The sequence below is a fragment of the Phasianus colchicus genome, chromosome 7, assembly GCF_987193195.1.
Source record: "Phasianus colchicus chromosome 7, bPhaCol1.hap1.1, whole genome shotgun sequence".
Classification (NCBI taxonomy): Eukaryota; Metazoa; Chordata; class Aves; order Galliformes; family Phasianidae; genus Phasianus; species Phasianus colchicus.
This window is the reverse complement of record NC_143442.1, coordinates 35,119,887-35,131,807: the sequence shown is the minus strand read 5'-3', so window position 1 is coordinate 35,131,807 and position 11,921 is coordinate 35,119,887. Positions and strand designations below refer to the sequence as shown.

At 44.9% G+C, this 11,921-nt stretch overlaps 1 long non-coding RNA gene across 1 annotated transcript; it reads left to right on the top strand.

The window, feature by feature from the left end:
- Nucleotides 1-700: 700 nt before the first annotated feature.
- Nucleotides 701-3,893, top strand: LOC149917325 (uncharacterized). Its single transcript, XR_016468049.1, has 3 exons — nucleotides 701-894; nucleotides 1,490-1,559; nucleotides 3,209-3,893. It is a non-coding gene; the product is annotated as an uncharacterized LOC149917325 (long non-coding RNA).
- The last annotated feature ends 8,028 nt before the right edge of the window (nucleotides 3,894-11,921 follow it).

Here is an 11,921-nt window from a genome sequence, read left to right as displayed (position 1 = left end):
TGCATATTTGGACAAATACCTGAGAGATTGTCTCAGCACAATCTGATGAAGCATTTAAACAGGAAAAGGTACTTTCCATTATCATTTCCTTATGAATTGAAATAAGGCCACAAATTGGCTTGTTGAATTATTCTGCATAGCGTTATTCAAATTAAGTGCTTCGATTGAAGTTCCAAAACCCTTGCATGCATTTCTCACTTTCACACACACACAGACATTGTATTATAACAAAAAAATGTAATGTCTTCAGTGGACTAGTTCACCTCCATTGATAAGAGCTGTGTGTCCCTGTTCACTGCAGGGAGTTGGACTAGATGATCAGGGATTCTATGATAGCACTGCGTGCTGGGGAAAGTCACCAACTTGGCAGTCCTTAAGCATAATTCAGTTTAACCCATAAGGCCCAAATTTGATTTTTTTTTCTGATTTGCCCAACACCTGACGTGGCTGAGAGTCAAATTATTTGGGGACAAGCGCTGACTTCCCAGCACAGTAACTGCAAAACCTTCTACTCTGCCACCTTCAGGCAAAACATGCACTTGCAATGCAGCTTTGGAGAATTCACAAGGGACCCCTTAATAAACTTTGGCTCGTAGTACCATTCCTCTACTGCCATACCACCAGCATTCACCTCTGATGTCGTGGGCTGACATCATAAAATAGGAGGCGTTACTTTGAGAGCAGCCCTCATATACACGACTGCTCTGCCTGGGGGTCTCTGTCATTCATAGGAAAGGGAAACAGCTCTGTTAGAACCTCCCTGAATTTGCTCTAGATGTTACAATGAGATCCTGCAGGCAGGTGGCAATTGCTGGCTGAAGTTACTCGCTGCAATCCACGTCCCAGCAGCTCTCACCTCCATAGAAAACAAGCAGAGCATTTCCACACTCACAGGTAATCAAGCAGCAGGGTTTTCTGTCCAGCAAACACACACTAAGCAATGCCACACAACCACTCAACTCCTAATGAACCCTAACAAGTGCTTCAACACATAAACCCTTGCAGTTTATGCATAAGGTCTTGCAGTTCTTTTTGACCTCCATGATGCTGTGGGCGTAGTGGAGTGGGTTGGGGTTGGACATGGGGTTCTTGATGGTCTTTTTTGACCTCCATGATGCTGTGGGCATAGCAGGACGTGTTGGGGTCGGACCTGATGGTCTGTTCCGACCTTTGTGGCTCTATGGGCATGGTGGGGATGGGCTGGGGCTGGACTTGGTGATCTTGGTGGTCTGTTCCAACTTTGATGGCTCTATGGGCGTGGTGGGGGGAGGTTGGGGTTGGACTTGGTGATCTTAGTGGACTTTTCCAACCTCCGTGGTTCTGTGGGCATGGTGGGATGGGTTGGGGTTCTTGATGACCTCTTGCAACCTTCGTGGTTCTAAGGCACCATGGGGGAGGTTGGGGTTGGACTTGGGCATCTTGATGGGTTGGACTGGATGATCCTGTGGGACTTTTCCAACCTTAGTGATTCTATGATTCTATAAACCAGCAGCGGAGGGAACAGCTGACAAACACCACAGAACAGACGTTATGTCAGCAGAATAGCAGCCTTCCTCGGGGTAAGCAAAGCAGGAGAGAGAGACCAGAGATTTATTTCACTAAAAAAGAGGAAACGCACAGTTTTGCCAAAGCATTTCAAACACAGATGCAGAGACGTCAGTGTCCTCCTTAACACCACCTCCTGAGCCACACAGAAACACTGGTGCTGATGTAGCAGCAGCAATGACAAACACACCCCTCCAGGTGGGGAAAAGAGGCAGTGCAACAGATGGAGAAGTGCCAAAGAGAGCAGGATTTTATTTTTTCTAGAAAACTCAGACTATAGCAAGATGTAATTTTGTCCATTCAGAGGCAGCTACAGCTCGAGCTGTAAGAGCTCTGTGTCCATACAAAGCCAACATCTGGTCCTTTTAACTCTCCCATCTCACCCTACAGGGAAGTAATAAGCAATCAAAATGCCAACGTTTAGGATGGTCACGTATAAGGCTCTGAGAGCACAACTAAGTCCTTTCTGAGCCATTCTAACAAGCACCTTGACATGGACACTTTCCCAAAGCACAAAGAAGTAGTTTGACAACTGCCTCCCATCTACATTTCTTAAATATAAGCGAATTTTCATGCGTGTACAGCACTGATAACCAAAACCAGAGGGAAAAAAAATACATGCAAAGAAGCTTAGTAGTAACCACGTCTTTGTTAGTGCTCTCCCTCTAAATCCAAAACTAAAAACCTTCCTATCTGCTTCCATCTCTGAAGGGCCAAAGGGATTTCTGTAGAGCTTTCTCCTTCCACAAAGCAGTGAGGAGTTTTCTGCTTTGTAATTTTTTATTCTCTTTGTCGGGATTAGGAGAATAAGAAAATGTAGGTCCATACAGCCATACCCTTTCCTTAGGAGTCGCTTAAAAATCCAGTAGTAACACGACATTAGCGGAGACCAAAATAGATGCCATCACACCCATTTTCTTTGAAGCCCATGTTACAGCTGCTCACATCAGGAGCCTGACAGTCTGAGATGAAATGAAACCAGAGCCCGGAGCTGGAAGCTCACACCCAGCGTTAGGGGATACTTGAGGCACACAGAATACAGCGAGCTGACACTGTGGAAACAGGCACAGCTGATTTCAGCCACCCAGCACCATATCACTTAATCTGGTCTCCTTGAGTCAGCATTCCCTGGCCAGCCGGGGAGGAATTGGGCAGGTGTACAGTTACCTCCTGCCAGACCACAGGAGTCTCCATCTCAAAGAGGGAGATCTAAGAAATATAGCGTTTCCAATGCTAAAAATAAGGCTTGCTTTCCACGGAGGAAATCTTCCCCTGCATACCTGGTGGCAGAGCTCCTCCATCTGTCAGAGGAGCTTTGTGCAATCAGTGCTGAATAACACGGTGCCCCATGCAGTAAGTGCAAACCAAGTGTGCTGTGCTCAGGACTGAACCCACCGTATCTGATGCCCACAGGGCTCTGTAATTAAACACATACCTTGGTGCACAAAGAATAGCAATCAGGGCATTCAGAATTATCACAGCTATGGTCTTCAAATGACAACAAGATGCTTTATGGTTTCCATTCAAAACATCTTGGTTCTTGTTTTGTTGCAATGCCCAGCAACATACAAGAGGCATATGTGCCTCAATTCTAGTTTGCCCTGGGACATTTTAGCATTTCAATTCAAGTCCTTTTTAATTCATACTTTAAGTCTCGTTACAGATACGTAATGAAGAATGTACATTCTACTGTGGAACCTCATGCTAAGAAATCCTGGCAAGCACGACTGCAATGAGAATAAGTTTCCTCCAGGACGTTGTCCAGGCAGTATTCTCTGCTACAGATCTCAGCCAAAATGAAAACAAAGCCCACGCTGCTGAATGAGAAAACAGCCCCGTGCCACGGCTGTACAGAGAAAATAGAAGTGGCTACTGTAGTGCCATAGCCAAGTAATCCTCGACACAGAGCAGCAAGGACACACTGAGACCTCGCTCTGAGATTGAAAGCTTTCACACCTACTAGGCTTTAAGGGATATATACTAATCATGAAGTGTAGAACCATGAAGGTTGGAAGAGAACTCCATCCAGCCCCACCACCGTCACTAAGTATCAACCTAAGTGTTACAGGGAGAAGAAAAACATAAATCAGAGATGATATGGCCCAAACAGCTCATGCAAAGATGCAGCGCAGTGATTGCTTTCTCCTTAACCCCTTTGTCTCACACACCACAAAAATTCAGGAGCAGTTTGCTGCCACTCCCTTCAGCTCCCAGTGTTTCTGAGCTGCAAACCTTAGAAACTGCACTGGCAAGGAGCAATCCCTAGGGCTTGGGCCAATCTAAAACTGCAAGAAGCAGAATTCACTAAGCTGGAGTCACAACGCAGCAGTAATAGAGAGAAAAAGAAACTCAAGGGGAGAAGTCATAGAATGGCCTGGGTTGAAAAGGAGCACAATGCTCATCCAGTTCCAACCCCCTGCTATGTGCAGGGTCACCAACTAGCAGACCAGGCTGCCCAGAGCCACATCCAGCCTGGCCTTGAATGCCTGCAGGGATGGGGCATCCACAGCCTCCTTGGGCAACCTGTTCCAGTGCCTCACCACCCTCTGGGTGAAAAACTTCCTCCTAATATCCAACCTAAACCTCCCCTGTCTCAGTTTAAATCCTGGCTTTTGCTGTCTGTCAGTACTTGAAGACCAAGGAACGTGTTTTCTCATGGGAAAAATAAAGATGCCACACAGAATCACCAAGGTTGGAAAAGACCTCCAAGATCACTCAGTTCAACCCCCCCACCCACCACCTGTATTTCCCCACTAAACCAACATCCAAACGTTTCTCAAACTCCTCGCCTCGATCCTAAAAAGGATTTGGAGCACAGATGAGTAGCAACCAGTAATGGCGTGCCTTTTCAGACTGCAGACATATAACTAGCCAAACAGAATGTGAATTTGAACTTATTTTTGTGTGCTAATAGCAACCTCCAAACTGCCCTTCTGTGTGTCCCACAGGCTGTGCAGGTCTGACACAGCAGGAGCAGTGCACCTCCTCCTCGGGGAGGACAGTAATCCAGAAGCGTGCCACCAAATCTCATCAACATGCAAATTTAGTTACAATGAAGAGCTGAGACCTTAATTTGGCAGTTAGCAGCCTGCTGCATTTGCTTTGGTAGTTTTCCTGTTACTGTTTTGACTGTTGTCTGTGCTCCCACATAATTAGGAGCAGCATATTGTCTACTGAGTGCTTCTAATTTATGAGGCTGCTTTTTCATGCAAGTGAAAAAAATGTAAGCAGACATTAGCAAGCAAGGCAGATCAACACAGTGCTGGTGTGGGTAAACTTCACATTCTGCTCTGAGCAAAGACCTGAAATGATGAGCAAAACGCTTTGCCATTCAGCTGTGAAGCACCCTCAGTAACCTCAAACTACACTTATACATTTCTACTACATCATCAAGCAAAAGCCAACTAGCAGATTCAGCAGTGTGTTGAAAACATGCACACCCCACTCTCCACCAAAATATTCCAGGAAGCAAGAATTAACTGATAGCAAGTTCAGCCAAACACCTACATGGAAGTTTGTCATTTCTACCAGTCAGTGAAACTCGTTTAAATCAAGGAATTTCTTTGCACTGGAAGATGAGTCCATTCCCCATGGCCAAAGACCATCACTGCACACCACTGAAGAACTTGGTCTCATCCACTTGAAATTTGAAATCTCACCCACTAGAAATTTATGAACAGTGATAGGACTCCCCCTAATCCTTCTCTTCTCCAGACTGAACAGTCCCAGGTCACTCAGTCTTTCTTCATAAGAGAGATGCTCCATGCCCTTAATCATCTTTGTGAACCTCTGCTGGGATTCTTCTAGGAAAGCCCTGTCTTTTTTGAACTGGAAAGCCCAGAACTGAGCCCAGTTCTCCAGATGTGGACTCACCAGGGCAAAGCAGAGTGGGAGCATCAGCTCTCAATGATGGCTCACTGATGGCTCACGGCCAACCTGTTATCCACCAGGACTCCAGCTCCCACTGCTCTTGGATTTCCCTATTTCACTCCCTAACCTTACATAGGGCTGCCAGGGACCCTGCTAGCCCCTCAGTAGTGCTGTTAACAGGTGCATGTGCAGATGTGCCATGTGCAGGGACTGTGGGACTCCAGCCTGCAGCTTAGGGCACAGCCTCCTCAGAGTGTTCCTTGTCTCCCAGTTCATCTCCTGCTCTCACTGAACAAACCTTTCAACCTCAGTGAGCTTCACTGAGAATTGTTTTGGTTTAAGATGCAGTTTACTAGAACAGGCACTGCCTCAGACCATCTCTAAATGAAACACTTCTGTTTGCTGCACAGAGTCATGCACGGACTAAAGCATCCATCTGAAAAATGCTAGGCTCTATTGTCAACATCACCACACATTTCCTCCACTTTTGGCTGGGAGGCCAAAAGTTCAGGACGGCTGCTTGAGGAACTCTTCCCAGGAAGCATTTTAGCACCTGAAGCAGAGCGTGGCTGCATTAGCACACCTTCATGGATGCCCTTCCAGGATGAACTGCTGAACTCTGCAGCTCAGTGTGATCGATGTTGCCTGACAACCACTGTGGTGCCACACACAATTGAAATCCCCAGGACAGCGTTCCTTCAGGCTGGGGTCAGCTGCCAGACAAGCTGCCTGTCCAACAGGGATTTGCTGTAATATCTTGCCATCCCATTAATATGATGGTTTTGGAGCAAAAGGCACCAGTGCCAGGCTGGCTCCAATAAGCTAAGGACAAAGAAAGTGGATCTGACAGCAGACACCAGAAGAAGGGCTTTCCATCACTATAATAAAGCTCACTTTGATTTGATTTCTTTAACCCCCCCACCAAACCTTTACTATGAAGAAAACCATACAGCACCACAAACTAAACCTAGTCAAAATTAAATCACGTTAAAGTGAAAGTAGCCACAAAAATTGTCCTCCTTCTGTAACAGCAGCACCATTCAGCACAGCTATGCCTATGGATAAAACATGCACTTCCTTAACCTCCCTGTCTTTACACACTTCAAGCACGCGCTCACCCCTGGGAAAAAGATGACAGAACAAACAGCACGTGACAAACATTCTCCACGTCACCTAACACACTGCTGGGCAGTGCTGGGATACTGCAAAAGCAAGCACAGCCCAGGAATGTGTGAAACAAACAGTTTTGCTTCTCGTTTCCTTCCCACGCTGTGGAAAAGATTGTTTTGATCTCCAGGACTCAAATGTTTCCCCACAGCAAAAGGTGATGAGATCAGGCACTTTGCTGGCCAAGCAATTATGATGACTTTCCAAAGGGAACTATTCTGTCTTCAGCCACTGCATTCAGGCACTCAGCATGCACGACAGCAAATGTTCAACCAGGTAATTAGGAATCAATCTTTTAAATTACAGGGAAAACAACCTCCCTCCCCTGCCAAGCTAATAATCTTCCTTAGCCAAACATGCCCGAACTCTTATTTATGGCTTGAAAGCACTGAGGGCACGGCTTTAGATACCACTCTTCAGGCTCTAAAGGGATGGCTTACTATTTTTCACCATTAAGTCTCTACATCTGCAAACAATTCTAGTGCAGATCTTAGGAGCCTGCTGTTTTAAGCCTTTCCCGTGCAGCCAAACAGATAAATGAAAGGGTGGCAGTGCCTCGGCTTATCGAAGCCTGACTGCAAGCCAGCTGACGACACTGCTGTCAGCAGTCATCCAACTCATCAGACCTAAGACTGGAGGAAGCAAGCCTGTTTCTGTAGAACACAGCAACATACAACAGACAGGCCTGAGTGAGGACTGAAGAAAGGATTGCAACTTCAGGGAAACTGCCACTGCAGCTAGAGAGCAGCCCGGTACTTCCCACAGAACACGATATATTTGCATGGATGATCTTATTTCTTCTTTGAGAAGTCAAGACCTCTTGTTTTAACACATTCCAAAAGTAAATGCAATTCGTGGAAAATACATGTTTAAGCTCAGAATTGGTGCCAGGTGCATGTTTGTAGAGATCGGAATTTTATCTGTAGCATTCTGCTATTCTTCCAGAGAGCATCCTCTACAGGGCAAAGCACATCACAAGGCAGTGGCCCCTCAGAAGCCCAGACCCCTCCAGGTGCATCTGTCCTTTAATTCACATCCTCATTTGCTACCTGGAACATCATTGCCATCCTCCTACTAATGGGCTCGGTAGCTTAGACCCAATTTAAAAGAGCCTGCATCTACAGAGCACTTGCACTTTCCTGGCATCACAAGGCTTCCTATGCCACTTACCTCACTGAGCTGGGCGTAGGATGATAATTGCAGAGGATGTTACTGGCAGAGAGTGGTCTTTCAGTCCAAAAAGGAGGAGTCTTAGTGAGTGTTGGAACTTCAGAGCCTGCTCTGAGGCAGTAAGTGAGCCCAGAACATTCTGGATTGATATCTGCTCACATACCATCAGACTGTAATGACAGGCAGCCATTAGGAAAGCCTAAATTCCCTTCCACACAGTTGCCATTTGCTTTCCTTCACTGAGTTGCTGATATTTTAGCCAGTCAACATTTTGGACAAACCACGTGCCACACATCTGCCTGAAGGAATGAATAGTTGCCACCTATACCAATGTGCTTACAGCTCAAATTGAGATCCTGCTTAAGAAGCATTCCCAGAGGAAAACTTCTGAACATTCTTAAGATATTTTCTTCTCTACTGTGAGCCTTCTAGTCCAGAGTACTTCCCAACAGGAAAGATGCTTACTTTGTAAATGCCAAATCCTGAATTGAGGTCTTAGAAGAGAACTTACCCCCATGTGCCTTCATCCAGACTGCCTCCAGTTCCCCTAGCAATATAACACTCCCAGACAGGCTTTTCCTGCCTGCTTTATCCTCTGCCTTCTTTGGAAATCCAATTACATTATTCCTCCGTAAATCTTGCCAGGAACACCACACAAGAAAGCCACAATAAATTGGGATAAAAGTCCACTTGCATTTCTTTCTAATCCTCCATCTTAGCCTTTTGGAGGACCCTCAGCAGATGGGCAAACGTTTCATCAGATGCACACCAAACAGCAAAGATTACCTAGCTGGCAGCAAGCTTGCAGTTCACCACAACTGAACCACGTGTGCTTTATTATGACATGATTTCGTGATGGTTTAGCCTTCCAGCTGCTTAGGATCCACACTCCAAGGAAAGCATTCGTGCCATCAAACCTATTGACTATGAGTGTAGCTCACACAGCGATTACTCAGCAAAGTTATTCCATTCAAAGCAGTAAATCGTGCTTAGCCATGCCACTAGAGAGTGTGCCAAAGCTGATTAAAAACCTTGATACAGCCACCCTATTCAATGCACTCTGGTTAAAACGAGGAATTGAACTCTGCTTCTCCTACTGTAGAAACGTACACAAAGCCAGACAGTTCATTCACATGTGAAGGAAAAGAAAACTCACAAACACCCACCTTAAATCACATGTAATTAACCCACAGAGGACACAGTAGTCCCCATTAATCTATTGCCAATTTTATTTTAAAGCCCCCATCCCTGGAGGCAACCAAGGCCAGGCTGGATGTGGCTCTGGGCAGCCTGGTCTGCTGGTTGGTAACCCTGCACACAGCAGGGGGTTGAAACTGGATGAGCATTGTGGTCCTTTTCAACCCAGGAAATTTTATGATTCTATGATTAGTCATACCGAATACTCCAGAGCTGCAGGCTAAAGGATCAAGTGTCCAATGCATATCAGGGAAAGAAGGTTAGCAACTGGTTTTTTTTGTTGTTTTGTTGTTTTCTTTTTTCTCTCTAGCACCAAACAGCCAAAAAGCAGGTTACATGGGTTACATGTTTTAGTTTCTCCCTGGTTTGGGCATAGCAATACTCAGCATTGCTCACTTCCCCCACCCTCCTTTATATTATCTATTAGTGCAAGTACAAAAAAAAAAAAACTGCTCAGCTTGGTCACCATTACTTATGCTCGCCTGGGTACAGAAGTGATACAGTATGGAGCCCCACTCAAAGCATGTCTGACACACACAGCACTTAGGAGATTTCTTACTGCTGCACTCCAAACAAGAGCTGAGGCAGTGCTGTCACAAGCCTTCTGAGCCAGCTGACCTTAGGGGAAGTCAGTCTCCAGGTTCAGCATAGGGGAGGAAGACGCAGTAAGGAATTTCAGACCCACTGGGCCACAGAAGTACCTTGGTCTGACCTAGCCCAGACATCATTAAATACAAAAGCTGATCAAATAGCAGGCGTAATTTAAATCTCCAAGCAATTCTGCACAGAAAAATGTGAGCTAAGCTTAGTCAGTGCCATTACCTCTGCAATCCCAGGCACAGTCTTCTTTGTTTGGCATTATAATAAGCATCCTAACCTCAAACTCCAAATATTCTCATCTCAACATTTACACACTGATCTCATCACAGCTCCTTCTTCAAAGCATCCTGTAGGTTCTCATCTTAGCTATCCAACAAGCTATGTCTTTCCTTAGGAGAAAACATAAACAAAATCCCCAAAGAACATTCAGACCATAAAAGTTTGTGAACTCATGACCACAAGTTTAAGTGAAACAGCCATATGGACTTAAAAAAACAAAAGTACATCCCAACAGGGAAAGGTGACAGAGGTTAGAGCTGTTTGCGTTGCCGAACGATGGGAACTCAGCTCTTCCTACTGAACTGATGATGCTGATCTAAAATGCACTGAAACCAAGGTGATTCGGAGACTACTCAGCTGTGAGTGGCTTGATCCATATTTGCAACCTGCATTACAGTAAAATTCTCACATCCATTGGCCCAAACAGCCTGTTTGAGCCAACCACGCTAACTACATTGTGATGGCTGCTTTATACAGCCACCAGTTGGCAGCCATTTGGGGTGCAGTACGGTGGAACAGCTTCTCCTGTTGGGTTTATAGGGCTCATTGTAGAGTTCTGGCATCTATCCCTAATGGCATAAAGGCCTGTTCAGAGCACACTGATGGTTATGCATCAATCCCTGGTCCAGCACCAGGAACAGAGTGCTCTACAATCTAATTAAAGCACAGCTACTTCTATTTACAAGCACTATACATCAGAACGTAAGTACAGTAGATTTGTTTTGTTTTTTTATACCACTCATCTAGACATACAACTCAAGGATAATGCTTTTCATTAAAGGATTTGTTTTGAACTCATCTTTCGTATTCTCAGGTAAAGAAAAAAATATTTCCAGAAGTCTAACTGAGCTGTATTAACCTCAGATTTCAGACTGATCCAGGACACTCGTGAGAACCAGGCCTCCCATGTTCTTTCTTTCCTGCTAGACTCTACATGGAGTCTTATTCTCCCTGATTATTTCACTGCAAGGCAACTAGCCTCACACTTTCCAAAAGTTAAATATTTAAGTTATGCCAACACAGATAATATGAAACCACTAGCATCTTTCTAGAAGGCTATTACAGGAACTTTTGGATACTGAGAAAGTAAGCTCAGCCAGGTAAGCCACCTTGCCACTGTGGAGATCAAAATGCATCACCTATCATACAGAAGACAGCACCTAAGGGTAATTTCACAAGGTCAAAAAAAGTGCTATGAGATCTTAAATTCTACAGTAAATTCTATACTTAATATGATAAACTACAAGAGCCAGTTCTGCAAGAGGAGTAAAAGACTCCAGTTTTATAGGCTCACTCCAACGTCCACAACTATTTGCAAACTACATGGGGAATCTATTGAAATAATCTGCATGTGTGAGTCTGAGAAAGCCTGATAGTTGTTTGGGAGGGGTGGGATGACGATGAACAGCAGGATACAAGGATCAAAACGAGCACAAAAGGGCAAGTGTAAAGCCAACAGCTGTTTCTTTCCTGCTCCTCTCAACTCTATTTTTATTTCTGTGACAGATGATTGAGATCATACTGTAAACAGAAGATTAAGACTGTTAGCAAGGAGCAGCATAGACTGCAGCCTCATTTAAAGACAGCTGACCAGAACAGTCAAGTTTCTGCAATCACAATAGCATTGGCGATCATCTCTGAAGGCATAAGATTTCATAGCATAGTATTTACTACTGCAAATATGTTGTGGGAGGGATGCTATTTAAGCCAAGTGTTCAGTTTCTAAAAGGGAACAGACAAATGATTATTTGGAAAATGCTATTTACCCCCCACCTTCCTACCCATTTCATCTCTCTGTGAAAACCTCCTTTTTCATCAACTTGAGCCCACCACTAAGACTTCTTGACACTGCAGCTGAATGGATCATCTCATGTTAAATAGCTGTTATTTTCTGCCACTCCTACACAAGCTGACATAATTGCAGCACAGAAAACAGTCATTAGGGAAGCCATGACTGTCCCAGCATTGGCAAAACATCCGCTCTACAGAAACAGAAATGACTGTAGAAGAGACAATCGTATCTCAGAGAGAAGTACATAGAGTCATAGCATGAGGTGTGTGTGCCTGGGGGGGCTCAAAATGAGCCTTCCTAG